The 18,875-nt window shown below is 40.4% G+C and overlaps 7 non-coding genes across 7 annotated transcripts; all 7 read right to left on the bottom strand.

Moving 5' to 3' along the window:
• Positions 1-1,733: 1,733 nt before the first annotated feature.
• Positions 1,734-1,806, bottom strand: trnak-uuu (transfer RNA lysine (anticodon UUU)). The gene has a single exon. It is a non-coding gene; the product is annotated as a tRNA-Lys (tRNA).
• Positions 1,807-3,526: 1,720 nt separating this feature from the next.
• trnak-uuu (transfer RNA lysine (anticodon UUU)) lies at positions 3,527-3,599 on the bottom strand. The gene has a single exon. It is a non-coding gene; the product is annotated as a tRNA-Lys (tRNA).
• A 1,720-nt stretch (positions 3,600-5,319) lies between these two features.
• On the bottom strand, positions 5,320-5,392 carry trnak-uuu (transfer RNA lysine (anticodon UUU)). Its single transcript has one exon. It is a non-coding gene; the product is annotated as a tRNA-Lys (tRNA).
• Positions 5,393-7,112: 1,720 nt separating this feature from the next.
• On the bottom strand, positions 7,113-7,185 carry trnak-uuu (transfer RNA lysine (anticodon UUU)). Its single transcript has one exon. It is a non-coding gene; the product is annotated as a tRNA-Lys (tRNA).
• A 1,699-nt stretch (positions 7,186-8,884) lies between these two features.
• Positions 8,885-8,957, bottom strand: trnak-uuu (transfer RNA lysine (anticodon UUU)). The gene has a single exon. It is a non-coding gene; the product is annotated as a tRNA-Lys (tRNA).
• Positions 8,958-10,669: 1,712 nt separating this feature from the next.
• On the bottom strand, positions 10,670-10,742 carry trnak-uuu (transfer RNA lysine (anticodon UUU)). The gene has a single exon. It is a non-coding gene; the product is annotated as a tRNA-Lys (tRNA).
• Positions 10,743-12,454: 1,712 nt separating this feature from the next.
• Positions 12,455-12,527, bottom strand: trnak-uuu (transfer RNA lysine (anticodon UUU)). Its single transcript has one exon. It is a non-coding gene; the product is annotated as a tRNA-Lys (tRNA).
• Between the last annotated feature and the right edge of the window lie 6,348 nt (positions 12,528-18,875).

Here is an 18,875-nt window from a genome sequence, read left to right as displayed (position 1 = left end):
TCTTGCCATGCCAACCTCACAAAAGTACTTTCATTGGCTGCAGTGCATCATTGCATCTCCCACAAATTCAATTTACTTGTCCATAATCCAGCCTGCACAGCACATTTTTCCCACAAATTCATGATTGACTGCCTCAGACCACCATCACTTCAGAAATATTAACCCACCCACAAAAGACATGCTCGTTAGCAGCGGAGTCAGATGTGACAAGTGCCGTCCCCCAGATATCTGTATTAGATCATCAACTGCTCACCGTATTTATGACTGACTTGGATGGAGCAATGGAGCACTGTACATCATATTTTGAAGATCGCACTAATTTAGACGGTCCGCTTGTAGTGCAGTTGGGAAATGGAGGTAACCAAACGGACAGAGACAGACACAGTAAGCCGGCAAAACAAAGGCAAATCGAGTTCAATGTACGCAAGTGTGACACCAGCCACTTTGGAACAAAGTAAGATAGTTCTGAGTATTTTCTAAATAATGGGAAGCTATTAACTGTTGAGGAGCAAAGAGGTTTATGAGTCCCAGTTCACAAATTATTATTTGCTTGTAGACATGGAGCAAAGACATTTGAAAAAGTCCCGCATATGGGACATTGGGCTAAATTTGAAACGCATGTAATTGAAGGCAAATTATTAACCTGGTTAGGAAATTGGTGGCACGGCAGGAGACAAAGTTTGCAGATGATGATCAGGTACATTAATTGGCAGATTATGACGAGTGGTGTCTCTGATTGATCACTTTTGGGAACTCAACTAATCACCGATTTCATTAACGACTTACTTGATGGGATTGAGAGCCACACATCCAAGTTTGAGGATGACAAAAAAGATAGGCGGCATTATAATCAGTTGAGATGGAAGCAAGACATTTGACCAGATATTCATAGATTAAGTGAATGTGTAATTTTCTGGCAAATTGATTTAAATATTAGCAAGTGTGACGTGATCCAACACCGATCTTTATAGGAGTATTTAGAATACACTCCTTATAATGTTAAGCTGGAAACAGTTGATATCCAAATAAGACTTGTGTCCCTGTACATATATCATTAAATGGTCATGGACAGGTACAGAAATGAATCAAAAAGCTAATTGAAAAGTGATACTTATATCTGTAGGATTACAATATAAGAGGGTGAAATGATGCCACAGCTATACAAAGCACTGGTTAGGCCACAGCTGCGGTACTGTGTTCAATTCTCGGCATCACAGCTTGGGAATGTATTATTAGGCTTAAAAAGTGAAGGAGACATAGAGTCCAAGGGACAAATTACAACGGGATATTGCACAAACTCGGTTTTTTTTCCTGGAATTTAGAAGCTGAAGTGGTGATTTGATTGAAGTATTCACGATATTAAGAGGAAATGCTAGTGTAGATAGCGAGAAGCTATTTCTGATGATTGACCCATCGGGGAGAAGGGGCCACAGCCTCAACATTAGATCCAAGCGTTTCAGGAGAGAAGTTTGTGTGACAGAAATTTGTAACACACTTCCGCAAACAGCAATTAAAGCTGGGCCAATTGTCAATTTTAAACTTGAGATTGAGAGATGTTTGTTAACCAAAGGTATTAAGGGATCTGGAGCAAAGGAATGCAAACGGATATCGATCGATGATGTAATTAAATGGCAGAAAGGCTCCAGGCATGAAATGGCCTGCTGCTGTTGTTATTTTCTTTGTTAAATGATCAAAGTGCGAATGTAAAGTTGAGTATCGCGATTTAAAAGCAGCGCCCGAACAGGGACTTGAACCCTGGACCCTCAGATTAAAAGTCTGATGCTCTACCGACTGAGCTATCCGGGCTCTTGCAATGCCAAGCTCACAAAAGTACTTTCATTGGCTGCAGTGCATCATTGCATCTCCCACAAATTCAATTTACTTGTCCATAATCCAGCCTGCACAGCACATTTTTCCCACAAATTCATGATTGACTGCCTCAGACCACCATCACTTCAGAAATATTAACCCACCCACAAAAGACATGCTCGTTAGCAGCGGAGTCAGATGTGACAAGTGCCTCCCCCAGATATCTGTATTAGATCATCAACTGCTCACCGTATTTATGACTGACTTGGATGGAGCAATGGAGCACTGTACATCATATTTTGAAGATCGCACTAAGTTAGACGGTCCGCTTGTAGCGCAGTTGGGAAATGGAGGTAACCAAACGGACAGAGACAGACACAGTAAGCCGGTAAAACAAAGGCAAATCGAGCAAGTGTGACACCAGCCACTTTGGAACAATGTAAGATAGTTCTGAGTATTTTCTAAATAATGGGAAGCTATTAACTGTTGAGGAGCAAAGAGGTTTATGAGTCCCAGTTCACAAATTATTATTTGCTTGTAGACATGGAGCAAAGACATTTGAAAAAGTCCCGCATATGGGACATTGGGCTAAATTTGAAACGCATGTAATTGAAGGCAAATTATTAACCTGGTTAGGAAATTGATGGCACGGCAGGAGACAAAGTTTGCAGATGATGATCAGGTACATTAATTGGCAGATTATGACGAGTGGTGTCTCTGATTGATCACTTTTGGGAACTCAACTAATCACCGATTTCATTAACGACTTACTTGATGGGATTGAGAGCCACACATCCAAGTTTGAGGATGACAAAAAAGATAGGCGGCATTATAATCAGTTGAGATGGAAGCAAGACATTTGACCAGATATTCATAGATTAAGTGAATGTGTAATTTTCTGGCAAATTGATTTAAATATTAGCAAGTGTGACGTGATCCAACACCGATCTTTATAGGAGTATTTAGAATACACTCCTTATAATGTTAAGCTGGAAACAGTTGATATCCAGATAGACTTGTGTCCCTGTACATATATCATTAAATGGTCATGGACAGGTACAGAAATGAATCAAAAAGCTAATTGAAAAGTGATACTTATATCTGTAGGATTACAATATAAGAGGGTGAAATGATGCCACAGCTATACAAAGCACTGGTTAGGCCACAGCTGCGGTACTGTGTTCAATTCTCGGCATCACAGCTTGGGAATGTATTATTAGGCTTAAAAAGTGAAGGAGACATAGAGTCCAAGGGACAAATTACAACGGGATATTGCACAAACTCGGTTTTTTTTCCTGGAATTTAGAAGCTGAAGTGGTGATTTGATTGAAGTATTCACGATATTAAGAGGAAATGCTAGTGTAGATAGCGAGAAGCTATCTCTGATGATTGACTCATCTGGGAGAAGGGGCCACAGCCTCAACATTAGATCCAAGCGTTTCAGGAGAGAAGTTTGTGTGACAGAAATTTGTAACACACTTCCGCAAACAACAATTACAGCTGGGCCAATTGTCAATTTTAAACTTGAGATTGAGAGATGTTTGTTAACCAAAGGTATTAAGGGATCTGGAGCAAAGGAATGCAAACGGATATCGATCGATGATGTAATTAAATGGCAGAAAGGCTCCAGGCATGAAATGGCCTGCTGCTGTTGTTATTTTCTTTGTTAAATGATCAAAGTGCGAAGGTAAAGTTGAGTATCGCGATTTAAAAGCAGCGCCCGAACAGGGACTTGAACCCTGGACCCTCAGATTAAAAGTCTGATGCTCTACCGACTGAGCTATCCGGGCTCTTGCAATGCCAAGCTCACAAAAGTACTTTCATTGGCTGCAGTGCATCATTGCATCTCCCACAAATTCAATTTACTTGTCCATAATCCAGCCTGCACAGCACATTTTTCCCACAAATTCATGATTGACTGCCTCAGACCACCATCACTTCAGAAATATTAACCCACCCACAAAAGACATGCTCGTTAGCAGCGGAGTCAGATGTGACAAGTGCCTCCCCCAGATATCTGTATTAGATCATCAACTGCTCACCGTATTTATGACTGACTTGGATGGAGCAATGGAGCACTGTACATCATATTTTGAAGATCGCACTAAGTTAGACGGTCCGCTTGTAGCGCAGTTGGGAAATGGAGGTAACCAAACGGACAGAGACAGACACAGTAAGCCGGTAAAACAAAGGCAAATCGAGCAAGTGTGACACCAGCCACTTTGGAACAAAGTAAGATAGTTCTGAGTATTTTCTAAATAATGGGAAGCTATTAACTGTTGAGGAGCAAAGAGGTTTATGAGTCCCAGTTCACAAATTATTATTTGCTTGTAGACATGGAGCAAAGACATTTGAAAAAGTCCCGCATATGGGACATTGGGCTAAATTTGAAACGCATGTAATTGAAGGCAAATTATTAACCTGGTTAGGAAATTGGTGGCACGGCAGGAGACAAAGTTTGCAGATGATGATCAGGTACATTAATTGGCAGATTATGACGAGTGGTGTCTCTGATTGATCACTTTTGGGAACTCAACTAATCACCGATTTCATTAACGACTTACTTGATGGGATTGAGAGCCACACATCCAAGTTTGAGGATGACAAAAAAGATAGGCGGCATTATAATCAGTTGAGATGGAAGCAAGACATTTGACCAGATATTCATAGATTAAGTGAATGTGTAATTTTCTGGCAAATTGATTTAAATATTAGCAAGTGTGACGTGATCCAACACCGATCTTTATAGGAGTATTTAGAATACACTCCTTATAATGTTAAGCTGGAAACAGTTGATATGCAGATAGACTTGTGTCCCTGTACATATATCATTAAATGGTCATGGACAGGTACAGAAATGAATCAAAAAGCTAATTGAAAAGTGATACTTATATCTGTAGGATTACAATATAAGAGGGTGAAATGATGCCACAGCTATACAAAGCACTGGTTAGGCCACAGCTGCGGTACTGTGTTCAATTCTCGGCATCACAGCTTGGGAATGTATTATTAGGCTTAAAAAGTGAAGGAGACATAGAGTCCAAGGGACAAATTACAACGGGATATTGCACAAACTCGGTTTTTTTTCCTGGAATTTAGAAGCTGAAGTGGTGATTTGATTGAAGTATTCACGATATTAAGAGGAAATGCTAGTGTAGATAGCGAGAAGCTATCTCTGATGATTGACTCATCTGGGAGAAGGGGCCACAGCCTCAACATTAGATCCAAGCGTTTCAGGAGAGAAGTTTGTGTGACAGAAATTTGTAACACACTTCCGCAAACAACAATTAAAGCTGGGCCAATTGTCAATTTTAAACTTGAGATTGAGAGATGTTTGTTAACCAAAGGTATTAAGGGATCTGGAGCAAAGGAATGCAAACGGATATCGATCGATGATGTAATTAAATGGCAGAAAGGCTCCAGGCATGAAATGGCCTGCTGCTGTTGTTATTTTCTTTGTTAAATGATCAAAGTGCGAATGTAAAGTTGAGTATCGCGATGTAAAAGCAGCGCCCGAACAGGGACTTGAACCCTGGACCCTCAGATTAAAAGTCTGATGCTCTACCGACTGAGCTATCCGGGCTCTTGCAATGCCAAGCTCACAAAAGTACTTTCATTGGCTGCAGTGCATCATTGCATCTCCCACAAATTCAATTTACTTGTCCATAATCCAGCCTGCACAGCACATTTTTCCCACAAATTCATGATTGACTGCCTCAGACCACCATCACTTCAGAAATATTAACCCACCCACAAAAGACATGCTCGTTTGCAGCGGAGTCAGATGTGACAAGTGCCTCCCCCAGATATCTGTATTAGATCATCAACTGCTCACCGTATTTATGACTGACTTGGATGGAGCAATGGAGCACTGTACATCATATTTTGAAGATCGCACTAAGTTAGACGGTCCGCTTGTAGCGCAGTTGGGAAATGGAGGTAACCAAACGGACAGAGACAGACACAGTAAGCCGGTAAAACAAAGGCAAATCGAGCAAGTGTGACACCAGCCACTTTGGAACAAAGTAAGATAGTTCTGAGTATTTTCTAAATAATGGGAAGCTATTAACTGTTGAGGAGCAAAGAGGTTTATGAGTCCCAGTTCACAAATTATTATTTGCTTGTAGACATGGAGCAAAGACATTTGAAAAAGTCCCGCATATGGGACATTGGGCTAAATTTGAAACGCATGTAATTGAAGGCAAATTATTAACCTGGTTAGGAAATTGGTGGCACGGCAGGAGACAAAGTTTGCAGATGATGATCAGGTACATTAATTGGCAGATTATGACGAGTGGTGTCTCTGATTGATCACTTTTGGGAACTCAACTAATCACCGATTTCATTAACGACTTACTTGATGGGATTGAGAGCCACACATCCAAGTTTGAGGATGACAAAAAAGATAGGCGGCATTATAATCAGTTGAGATGGAAGCAAGACATTTGACCAGATATTCATAGATTAAGTGAATGTGTAATTTTCTGGCAAATTGATTTAAATATTAGCAAGTGTGACGTGATCCAACACCGATCTTTATAGGAGTATTTAGAATACACTCCTTATAATGTTAAGCTGGAAACAGTTGATATCCAGATAGACTTGTGTCCCTGTACATATATCATTAAATGGTCATGGACAGGTACAGAAATGAATCAAAAAGCTAATTGAAAAGTGATACTTATATCTGTAGGATTACAATATAAGAGGGTGAAATGATGCCACAGCTATACAAAGCACTGGTTAGGCCACAGCTGCGGTACTGTGTTCAATTCTCGGCATCACAGCTTGGGAATGTATTATTAGGCTTAAAAAGTGAAGGAGACATAGAGTCCAAGGGACAAATTACAACGGGATATTGCACAAACTCGGTTTTTTTTCCTGGAATTTAGAAGCTGAAGTGGTGATTTGATTGAAGTATTCACGATATTAAGAGGAAATGCTAGTGTAGATAGCGAGAAGCTATCTCTGATGATTGACTCATCTGGGAGAAGGGGCCACAGCCTCAACATTAGATCCAAGCGTTTCAGGAGAGAAGTTTGTGTGACAGAAATTTGTAACACACTTCCGCAAACAACAATTAAAGCTGGGCCAATTGTCAATTTTAAACTTGAGATTGAGAGATGTTTGTTAACCAAAGGTATTAAGGGATCTGGAGCAAAGGAATGCAAACGGATATCGATCGATGATGTAATTAAATGGCAGAAAGGCTCCAGGCATGAAATGGCCTGCTGCTGTTGTTATTTTCTTTGTTAAATGATCAAAGTGCGAAGGTAAAGTTGAGTATCGCGATTTAAAAGCAGCGCCCGAACAGGGACTTGAACCCTGGACCCTCAGATTAAAAGTCTGATGCTCTACCGACTGAGCTATCCGGGCTCTTGCAATGCCAAGCTCACAAAAGTACTTTCATTGGCTGCAGTGCATCATTGCATCTCCCACAAATTCAATTTACTTGTCCATAATCCAGCCTGCACAGCACATTTTTCCCACAAATTCATGATTGACTGCCTCAGACCACCATCACTTCAGAAATATTAACCCACCCACAAAAGACATGCTCGTTAGCAGCGGAGTCAGATGTGACAAGTGCCTCCCCCAGATATCTGTATTAGATCATCAACTGCTCACCGTATTTATGACTGACTTGGATGGAGCACTGTACATCATATTTTGAAGATCGCACTAAGTTAGACGGTCCGCTTGTAGCGCAGTTGGGAAATGGAGGTAACCAAACGGACAGAGACAGTAAGCCGGTAAAACAAAGGCAAATCGAGCAAGTGTGACACCAGCCACTTTGGAACAAAGTAAGATAGTTCTGAGTATTTTCTAAATAATGGGAAGCTATTAACTGTTGAGGAGCAAAGAGGTTTATGAGTCCCAGTTCACAAATTATTATTTGCTTGTAGACATGGAGCAAAGACATTTGAAAAAGTCCCGCATATGGGACATTGGGCTAAATTTGAAACGCATGTAATTGAAGGCAAATTATTAACCTGGTTAGGAAATTGGTGGCACGGCAGGAGACAAAGTTTGCAGATGATGATCAGGTACATTAATTGGCAGATTATGACGAGTGGTGTCTCTGCTTGATCACTTTTGGGAACTCAACTAATCACCGATTTCATTAACGACTTACTTGATGGGATTGAGAGCCACACGTCCAAGTTTGAGGATGACAAAAAAGATAGGCGGCATTATAATCAGTTGAGATGGAAGCAAGACATTTGACCAGATATTCATAGATTAAGTGAATGTGTAATTTTCTGGCAAATTGATTTAAATATTAGCAAGTGTGACGTGATCCAACACCGATCTTTATAGGAGTATTTAGAATACACTCCTTATAATGTTAAGCTGGAAACAGTTGATATCCAAATAGACTTGTGTCCCTGTACATATATCATTAAATGGTCATGGACAGGTACAGAAATGAATCAAAAAGCTAATTGAAAAGTGATACTTATATCTGTAGGATTACAATATAAGAGGGTGAAATGATGCCACAACTATACAAAGCACTGGTTAGGCCACAGCTGCGGTACTGTGTTCAATTCTCGGCATCACAGCTTGGGAATGTATTATTAGGCTTAAAAAGTGAAGGAGACATAGAGTCCAAGGGACAAATTACAACGGGATATTGCACAAACTCTGTTTTTTTTCCTGGAATTTAGAAGCTGAAGTGGTGATTTGATTGAAGTATTCACGATATTAAGAGGAAATGCTAGTGTAGATAGCGAGAAGCTATTTCTGATGATTGACCCATCGGGGAGAAGGGGCCACAGCCTCAACATTAGATCCAAGCGTTTCAGGAGAGAAGTTTGTGTGACAGAAATTTGTAACACACTTCCGCAAACAGCAATTAAAGCTGGGCCAATTGTCAACTTGAGATTGAGAGATGTTTGTTAACCAAAGGTATTAAGGGATCTGGAGCAAAGGAATGCAAACGGATATCGATCGATGATGTAATTAAATGGCAGAAAGGCTCCATGCATGAAATGGCCTGCTGCTGTTGTTATTTTCTTTGTTAAATGATCAAAGTGCGAATGTAAAGTTGAGTATCGCGATTTAAAAGCAGCGCCCGAACAGGGACTTGAACCCTGGACCCTCAGATTAAAAGTCTGATGCTCTACCGACTGAGCTATCCGGGCTCTTGCAATGCCAAGCTCACAAAAGTACTTTCATTGGCTGCAGTGCATCATTGCATCTCCCACAAATTCAATTTATTTGTCCATAATCCAGCCTGCACAGCACATTTTTCCCACAAATTCATGATTGACTGCCTCAGACCACCATCACTTCAGAAATATTAACCCACCCACAAAAGACATGCTCGTTAGCAGCGGAGTCAGATGTGACAAGTGCCTCCCCCAGATATCTGTATTAGATCATCAACTGCTCACCGTATTTATGACTGACTTGGATGGAGCACTGTACATCATATTTTGAAGATCGCACTAAGTTAGACGGTCCGCTTGTAGCGCAGTTGGGAAATGGAGGTAACCAAACGGACAGAGACAGACACAGTAAGCCGGTAAAACAAAGGCAAATCGAGCAAGTGTGACACCAGCCACTTTGGAACAAAGTAAGATAGTTCTGAGTATTTTCTAAATAATGGGAAGCTATTAACTGTTGAGGAGCAAAGAGGTTTATGAGTCCCAGTTCACAAATTATTATTTGCTTGTAGACATGGAGCAAAGACATTTGAAAAAGTCCCGCATATGGGACATTGGGCTAAATTTGAAACGCATGTAATTGAAGGCAAATTATTAACCTGGTTAGGAAATTGGTGGCACGGCAGGAGACAAAGTTTGCAGATGATGATCAGGTACATTAATTGGCAGATTATGACGAGTGGTGTCTCTGATTGATCACTTTTGGGAACTCAACTAATCACCGATTTCATTAACGACTTACTTGATGGGATTGAGAGCCACACATCCAAGTTTGAGGATGACAAAAAAGATAGGCGGCATTATAATCAGTTGAGATGGAAGCAAGACATTTGACCAGATATTCATAGATTAAGTGAATGTGTAATTTTCTGGCAAATTGATTTAAATATTAGCAAGTGTGACGTGATCCAACACCGATCTTTATAGGAGTATTTAGAATACACTCCTTATAATGTTAAGCTGGAAACAGTTGATATGCAGATAGACTTGTGTCCCTGTACATATATCATTAAATGGTCATGGACAGGTACAGAAATGAATCAAAAAGCTAATTGAAAAGTGATACTTATATCTGTAGGATTACAATATAAGAGGGTGAAATGATGCCACAGCTATACAAAGCACTGGTTAGGCCACAGCTGCGGTACTGTGTTCAATTCTCGGCATCACAGCTTGGGAATGTATTATTAGGCTTAAAAAGTGAAGGAGACATAGAGTCCAAGGGACAAATTACAACGGGATATTGCACAAACTCGGTTTTTTTTCCTGGAATTTAGAAGCTGAAGTGGTGATTTGATTGAAGTATTCACGATATTAAGAGGAAATGCTAGTGTAGATAGCGAGAAGCTATCTCTGATGATTGACCCATCTGGGAGAAGGGGCCACAGCCTCAACATTAGATCCAAGCGTTTCAGGAGAGAAGTTTGTGTGACAGAAATTTGTAACACACTTCCGCAAACAGCAATTAAAGCTGGGCCAATTGTCAATTTTAAACTTGAGATTGAGAGATGTTTGTTAACCAAAGGTATTAAGGGATCTGGAGCAAAGGAATGCAAACGGATATCGATCGATGATGTAATTAAATGGCAGAAAGTCTCCAGGCATGAAATGGCCTGCTGCTGTTGTTATTTTCTTTGTTAAATGATCAAAGTGCGAATGTAAAGTTGAGTATCGCGATTTAAAAGCAGCGCCCGAACAGGGACTTGAACCCTGGACCCTCAGATTAAAAGTCTGATGCTCTACCGACTGAGCTATCCGGGCTCTTGCAATGCCAAGCTCACAAAAGTACTTTCATTGGCTGCAGTGCATCATTGCATCTCCCACAAATTCAATTTATTTGTCCATAATCCAGCCTGCACAGCACATTTTTCCCACAAATTCATGATTGACTGCCTCAGACCACCATCACTTCAGAAATATTAACCCACCCACAAAAGACATGCTCGTTAGCAGCGGAGTCAGATGTGACAAGTGCCTCCCCCAGATATCTGTATTAGATCATCAACTGCTCACCGTATTTATGACTGACTTGGATGGAGCACTATACATCATATTTTGAAGATCGCACTAAGTTAGACGGTCCGCTTGTAGCGCAGTTGGGAAATGGAGGTAACCAAACGGACAGAGACAGACACAGTAAGCCGGTAAAACAAAGGCAAATCGAGCAAGTGTGACACCAGCCACTTTGGAACAAAGTAAGATAGTTCTGAGTATTTTCTAAATAATGGGAAGCTATTAACTGTTGAGGAGCAAAGAGGTTTATGAGTCCCAGTTCACAAATTATTATTTGCTTGTAGACATGGAGCAAAGACATTTGAAAAAGTCCCGCATATGGGACATTGGGCTAAATTTGAAACGCATGTAATTGAAGGCAAATTATTAACCTGGTTAGGAAATTGGTGGCACGGCAGGAGACAAAGTTTGCAGATGATGATCAGGTACATTAATTGGCAGATTATGACGAGTGGTGTCTCTGATTGATCACTTTTGGGAACTCAACTAATCACCGATTTCATTAACGACTTACTTGATGGGATTGAGAGCCACACATCCAAGTTTGAGGATGACAAAAAAGATAGGCGGCATTATAATCAGTTGAGATGGAAGCAAGACATTTGACCAGATATTCATAGATTAAGTGAATGTGTAATTTTCTGGCAAATTGATTTAAATATTAGCAAGTGTGACGTGATCCAACACCGATCTTTATAGGAGTATTTAGAATACACTCCTTATAATGTTAAGCTGGAAACAGTTGATATGCAGATAGACTTGTGTCCCTGCACATATATCATTAAATGGTCATGGACAGGTACAGAAATGAATCAAAAAGCTAATTGAAAAGTGATACTTATATCTGTAGGATTACAATATAAGAGGGTGAAATGATGCCACAGCTATACAAAGCACTGGTTAGGCCACAGCTGCGGTACTGTGTTCAATTCTCGGCATCACAGCTTGGGAATGTATTATTAGGCTTAAAAAGTGAAGGAGACATAGAGTCCAAGGGACAAATTACAACGGGATATTGCACAAACTCGGTTTTTTTTCCTGGAATTTAGAAGCTGAAGTGGTGATTTGATTGAAGTATTCACGATATTAAGAGGAAATGCTAGTGTAGATAGCGAGAAGCGATCTCTGATGATTGACCCATCTGGGAGAAGGGGCCAGAGCCTCAACATTAGATCCAAGCGTTTCAGGAGAGAAGTTTGTGTGACAGAAATTTGTAACACACTTCCGCAAACAGCAATTAAAGCTGGGCCAATTGTCAATTTTAAACTTGAGATTGAGAGATGTTTGTTAACCAAAGGTATTAAGGGATCTGGAGCAAAGGAATGCAAACGGATATCGATCGATGATGTAATTAAATGGCAGAAAGGCTCCAGGCATGAAATGGCCTGCTGCTGTTGTTATTTTCTTTGTTAAATGATCAAAGTGCGAATGTAAAGTTGAGTATCGCGATTTAAAAGCAGCGCCCGAACAGGGACTTGAACCCTGGACCCTCAGATTAAAAGTCTGATGCTCTACCGACTGAGCTATCCGGGCTCTTGCAATGCCAAGCTCACAAAAGTACTTTCATTGGCTGCAGTGCATCATTGCATCTCCCACAAATTCAATTTACTTGTCCATAATCCAGCCTGCACAGCACATTTTTCCCACAAATTCATGATTGACTGCCTCAGACCACCATCACTTCAGAAATATTAACCCACCCACAAAAGACATGCTCGTTAGCAGCGGAGTCAGATGTGACAAGTGCCGTCCCCCAGATATCTGTATTAGATCATCAACTGCTCACCGTATTTATGACTGACTTGGATGGAGCAATGGAGCACTGTCCATCATATTTTGAAGATCGCACTAATTTAGACGGTCCGCTTGTAGTGCAGTTGGGAAATGGAGGTAACCAAACGGACAGAGACAGACACAGTAAGCCGGCAAAACAAAGGCAAATCGAGTTCAATGTACGCAAGTGTGACACCAGCCACTTTGGAACAAAGTAAGATAGTTCTGAGTATTTTCTAAATAATGGGAAGCTATTAACTGTTGAGGAGCAAAGAGGTTTATGAGTCCCAGTTCACAAATTATTATTTGCTTGTAGACATGGAGCAAAGACATTTGAAAAAGTCCCGCATATGGGACATTGGGCTAAATTTGAAAGGCATGTAATTGAAGGCAAATTATTAACCTGGTTAGGAAATTGGTGGCACGGCAGGAGACAAAGTTTGCAGATGATGATCAGGTACATTAATTGGCAGATTATGACGAGTGGTGTCTCTGATTGATCACTTTTGGGAACTCAACTAATCACCGATTTCATTAACGACTTACTTGATGGGATTGAGAGCCACACATCCAAGTTTGAGGATGACAAAAAAGATAGGCGGCATTATAATCAGTTGAGATGGAAGCAAGACATTTGACCAGATATTCATAGATTAAGTGAATGTGTAATTTTCTGGCAAATTGATTTAAATATTAGCAAGTGTGACGTGATCCAACACCGATCTTTATAGGAGTATTTAGAATACACTCCTTATAATGTTAAGCTGGAAACAGTTGATATCCAAATAGACTTGTGTCCCTGTACATATATCATTAAATGGTCATGGACAGGTACACAAATGAATCAAAAAGCTAATTGAAAAGTGATACTTATATCTGTAGGATTACAATATAAGATGGTGAAATGATGCCACAGCTATACAAAGCACTGGTTAGGCCACAGCTGCGGTACTGTGTTCAATTCTCGGCATCACAGCTTGGGAATGTATTATTAGGCTTAAAAAGTGAAGGAGACATAGAGTGCAAGGGACAAATTACAACGGGATATTGCACAAACTCGGTTTTTTTTCCTGGAATTTAGAAGCTGAAGTGGTGATTTGATTGAAGTATTCACGATATTAAGAGGAAATGCTAGTGTGGATAGGGAGAAGCTATTTCTGATGATTGACCCATCTGGGAGAAGGGGCCATCGCCTCAACATTAGATCCAAGCGTTTCAGAAGAGAAGTTTGTGTGACAGAAATTTGTAACACACTTCCGCAAACAGCAATTAAAGCTGGGCCAATTGTCACTTTTAAACTTGAGATTGAGAGATGTTTGTTAACCAAAGGTATTAAGGGATCTGGAGCAAAGGAATGCAAACGGATATCGATCGATGATTTAATTAAATGGCAGAAAGGCTCCAGGCATGAAATGGCCTGCTGCTGTTGATATTTTCTTTGTTAAATGATCAAAGTTCGAATGTAAAGTTGAGTATCGCGATTTAAATGCAGCGCCCGAACATGGACTTAAACCCTGGCCGCTCAGATTAAAAGTCTGATGCTCTACCGACTGAGCTATCCGGCATCTTGCCGTGCCAAGCTCACAAAAGTACTTTCATTGGCTGCAGTGCATCATTGCACCTCCGACAAATTCAATTTACTTTTCCATAATACAACCTGTACAGCACATTTCTCCCACAAATCCGGATTGGCTGCCTCAGACCACCATCACTTCAGAAATATTAACCCACCCACAAAAGACACGCTCGTTAGCAGCGGAGTCAGATGTGACAAGTGCCGTCCCCCAGATATCTGTATTAGATCATCAACTGTTCACCGTATTTATGACTGACTTGGATGGAGCAATGTACATCATATTTTGAAGATCGCACTAAGTTAGACGGTCCGCTTGTAGTGCAGTTGGGAAATAGAGGTAACCAAACGGACAGAGACAGACACAGTAAGCCGGCAAAACAAAGGCAAATCGAGTTCAATGTACGCAAGTGTGACACCAGCCACTTTGGAACAAAGTAAGATAGATCTGAGTATTTTCTAAATAATGGGAAGCTATTAACTGTTGTGGAGCAAAGAGGTTTATGAATCCCAGTTCACAAATTATTATTTGCTTTGCAGAGATGGAGCAAAGACATTTGAAAAAGTCCCGCATATGGGACATTGGGCTAAATTTGAAACGCATGTAGTTGAAGGCAAATTATTAACCTGGTTAGGAAATTGGTGGCACGGCAGGAGACAAAGTTTGCAGATGATGATCAGGTACATTAATTGGCAGATTATGACGAGTGGTGTCTCTGATTGATCACTTTTGGGAACTCAACTAATCACCGATTTCATTAACGACTTACTTGATGGGATTGAGAGCCACACATCCAAGTTTGAGGATGACAAAAAAGATAGGCGGCATTATAATCAGTTGAGATGGAAGCAAGACATTTGACCAGATATTCATAGTTTAAGTGAATGTGTAATTTTCTGGCAAATTGATTTAAATATTAGCAAGTGTGACGTGATCCACTACCGATCTTTATAGGAGTATTTAGAATACACTCCTTATAATGTTAAGCTGGAAACATTTGAGATCCAAATAGACTTGTGTCCCTGTACATATATCATTAAATGGTCATGGACAGGTACAGAAATGAATCAAAAAGCTAATTGAAAAGTGATACTTATATCTGTAGGATTACAATATAAGAGGGTGAAATGATGCCACAGATATACAAAGCACTGGTTAGGCCACAGCTGCGGTACTGTGTTCAATTCTCGGCATCACAGCTTGGGAATGTATTATTAGGCTTAAAAAGTGAAGGAGACATAGAGTCCAAGGGAGAAATTACAACGGGATATTGCACAAACTCGGTTTTTTTTCCTGGAATTTAGAAGCTGAAGTGGTGATTTGATTGAAGTATTCACGATATTAAGAGGAAATGCTAGTGTAGATAGAGAGAAGCTATTTCTGATGATTGACCCATCTGGGAGAAGGGGCCATAGCCTCAACATTAGATCCAAGCGTTTCAGGAGAGAAGTTTGTGTGACAGAAATTTGTAACACACTTCCGCAAACAGCAATTAAAGCTGGGCCAATTGTCAATTTTAAACTTGAGATTGAGAGATGTTTGTTAACCAAAGGTATTAAGGGATCTGGAGCAAAGGAATGCAAACGGATATCGATCGATGATGTAATTAAATGGCAGAAAGGCTCCAGGCATGAAATGGCCTGCTGCTGTTGTTATTTTCTTTGTTAAATGATCAAAGTGCGAATGTAAAGTTGAGTATCGCGATTTAAAAGCAGCGCCCGAACAGGGACTTAAACGCTGGACCCTCAAATTAAAAGTCTGATGCTCTACCGACTGAGCTATCCGGGCTCTTGAAATGCCAAGCTCACAAAAGTACTTTCATTGGCTGCAGTGCATCATTGCATCTCCCACAAATTCAATTTACTTGTCCATAATCCAGCCTGCACAGCACATTTTTCCCACAAATTCATGATTGACTGCCTCAGACCACCATCACTTCAGAAATATTAACCCACCCACAAAAGACACGCTCGTTAGCAGCGGAGTCAGATGTGACAAGTGCCGTCCCCCAGATATCTGTATTAGATCATCAACTGTTCACCGTATTTATGACTGACTTGGATGGAGCAATGGAGCACTGTACATCATATTTTGAAGATCGCACTAAGTTAGACGGTCCGCTTGTAGTGCAGTTGGGAAATGGAGGTAACCAAACGGACAGAGACAGTAAGCCGGCAAAACAAAGGCAAATCGAGTTCAATGTACGCAAGTGTGACACCAGCCACTTTGGAACAAAGTAAGATAGTTCTGAGTATTTTCTAAACAATGGGAAGCTATTAACTGTTGAGGAGCAAAGAGGTTTATGAGTCCCAGTTCACAAATTATTATTTGCTTGTAGACATGGAGCAAAGACATTTGAAAAAGTCCCGCATATGGGACATTGGGCTAAATTTGAAACGTATGTAATTGAAGGCAAATTATTAACCTGGTTAGGAAATTGGTGGCACGGCAGGAGACAAAGTTTGCAAATGATGATCAGGTACATTAATTGGCAGATTATGACGAGTGGTGTCTCTGATTGATCACTTTTGGGAACTCAACTAATCACCGATTTCATTAACGACTTACTTGATGGGATTGAGAGCCACACATCCAAGTTTGAGGATGACAAAAAAGACAGGCGGCATTATAATCAGTTGAGATGGAAGCAAGACATTTGACCAGATATTCATAGATTAAGTGAATGTATAATTTTCTGGCAAATTGATTTAAATATTAGCAAGTGTGACGTGATCCACTACCGATCTTTATAGGAGTATTTAGAATACACTCCTTATAATGTTAAGCTGGAAACAGTTGATATTCAAATAGACTTGTGTCCCTGTACATATATCATTAAATGGTCATGGACAGGTACAGAAATGAATCATAAAGCTAATTGAAAAGTGATACTTATATCTGTAGGATTACAATATAAGAGGGTGAAATGATGCCACAGCTATACAAAGCACTGGTTAGGCCACAGCTGCGGTACTGTGTTCAATTCTCGGCATCACAGCTTGGGAATGTATTATTAGGCTTAAAAAGTGAAGGAGACATAGAGTCCAAGGGACAAATTACAACGGGATATTGCACAAACTCGGTTTTTTTTCCTGGAATTTTGAAGCTGAAGTGGTGATTTGATTGAAGTATTCACGATATTAAGAGGAAATGCTAGTGTAGATAGCGAGAAGCTATTTCTGATGATTGACCCATCTGGGAGAAGGGGCCATCGCCTCAACATTAGATCCAAGCGTTTCAGGAGAGAAGTTCCGCAAACAGCAATTAAAGCTGGGCCAATTGTCAATTTTAAACTTGAGATTGAGAGATGTTTGTTAACCAAAGGTATTAAGGGATCTGGAGCAAAGGAATGCAAACGGATATCGATCGATGATGTAATTAAATGGCAGAAAGGCTCCAGGCATGAAATGGCCTGCTGCTGTTGTTATTTTCTTTGTTAAATGATCAAAGTACGAATGTAAAGTTGAGTATCGCGATTTAAAAGCAGCGCCCGAACAGGGACTTAAACGCTGGACCCTCAAATTAAAAGTCTGATGCTCTACCGACTGAGCTATCCGGGCTCTTGAAATGCCAAGCTCACAAAAGTACTTTCATTGGCTGCAGTGCATCATTGCATCTCCCACAAATTCAATTTACTTGTCCATAATCCAGCCTGCACAGCACATTTTTCCCACAAATTCATGATTGACTGCCTCAGACCACCATCACTTCAGAAATATTAACCCACCCACAAAAGACACGCTCGTTAGCAGCGGAGTCAGATGTGACAAGTGCCGTCCCCCAGATATCTGTATTAGATCATCAACTGTTCACCGTATTTATGACTGACTTGGATGGAGCAATGGAGCACTGTACATCATATTTTGAAGATCGCACTAAGTTAGACGGTCCGCTTGTAGTGCAGTTGGGAAATGGAGGTAACCAAACGGACAGAGACAGTAAGCCGGCAAAACAAAGGCAAATCGAGTTCAATGTACGCAAGTGTGACACCAGCCACTTTGGAACAAAGTAAGATAGTTCTGAGTATTTTCTAAATAATGGGAAGCTATTAACTGTTGAGGAGCAAAGAGGTTTATGAGTCCCAGTTCACAAATTATTATTTGCTTGTAGACATGGAGCAAAGACATTTGAAAAAGTCCCGCATATGGGACATTGGGCTAAATTTGAAACGTATGTAATTGAAGGCAAATTATTAACCTGGTTAGGAAATTGGTGGCACGGCAGGAGACAAAGTTTGCAAATGATGATCAGGTACATTAATTGGCAGATTATGACGAGTGGTGTCTCTGATTGATCACTTTTGGGAACTCAACTAATCACCGATTTCATTAACGACTTACTTGATGGGATTGAGAGCCACACATCCAAGTTTGAGGATGACAAAAAAGACAGGCGGCATTATAATCAGTTGAGATGGAAGCAAGACATTTGACCAGATATTCATAGATTAAGTGAATGTATAATTTTCTGGCAAATTGATTTAAATATTAGCAAGTGTGACGTGATCCACTACCGATCTTTATAGGAGTATTTA

The sequence above is a fragment of the Somniosus microcephalus genome, unplaced genomic scaffold, assembly GCF_052327205.1.
Source record: "Somniosus microcephalus isolate GS21.2 unplaced genomic scaffold, FLI_Smic_1.0 unresolved_chr5, whole genome shotgun sequence".
Taxonomy (NCBI): domain Eukaryota; kingdom Metazoa; phylum Chordata; class Chondrichthyes; order Squaliformes; family Somniosidae; genus Somniosus; species Somniosus microcephalus.
Note: the sequence above shows the minus strand (reverse complement) of the source record. Positions and strands in the feature narration are given on the sequence as shown.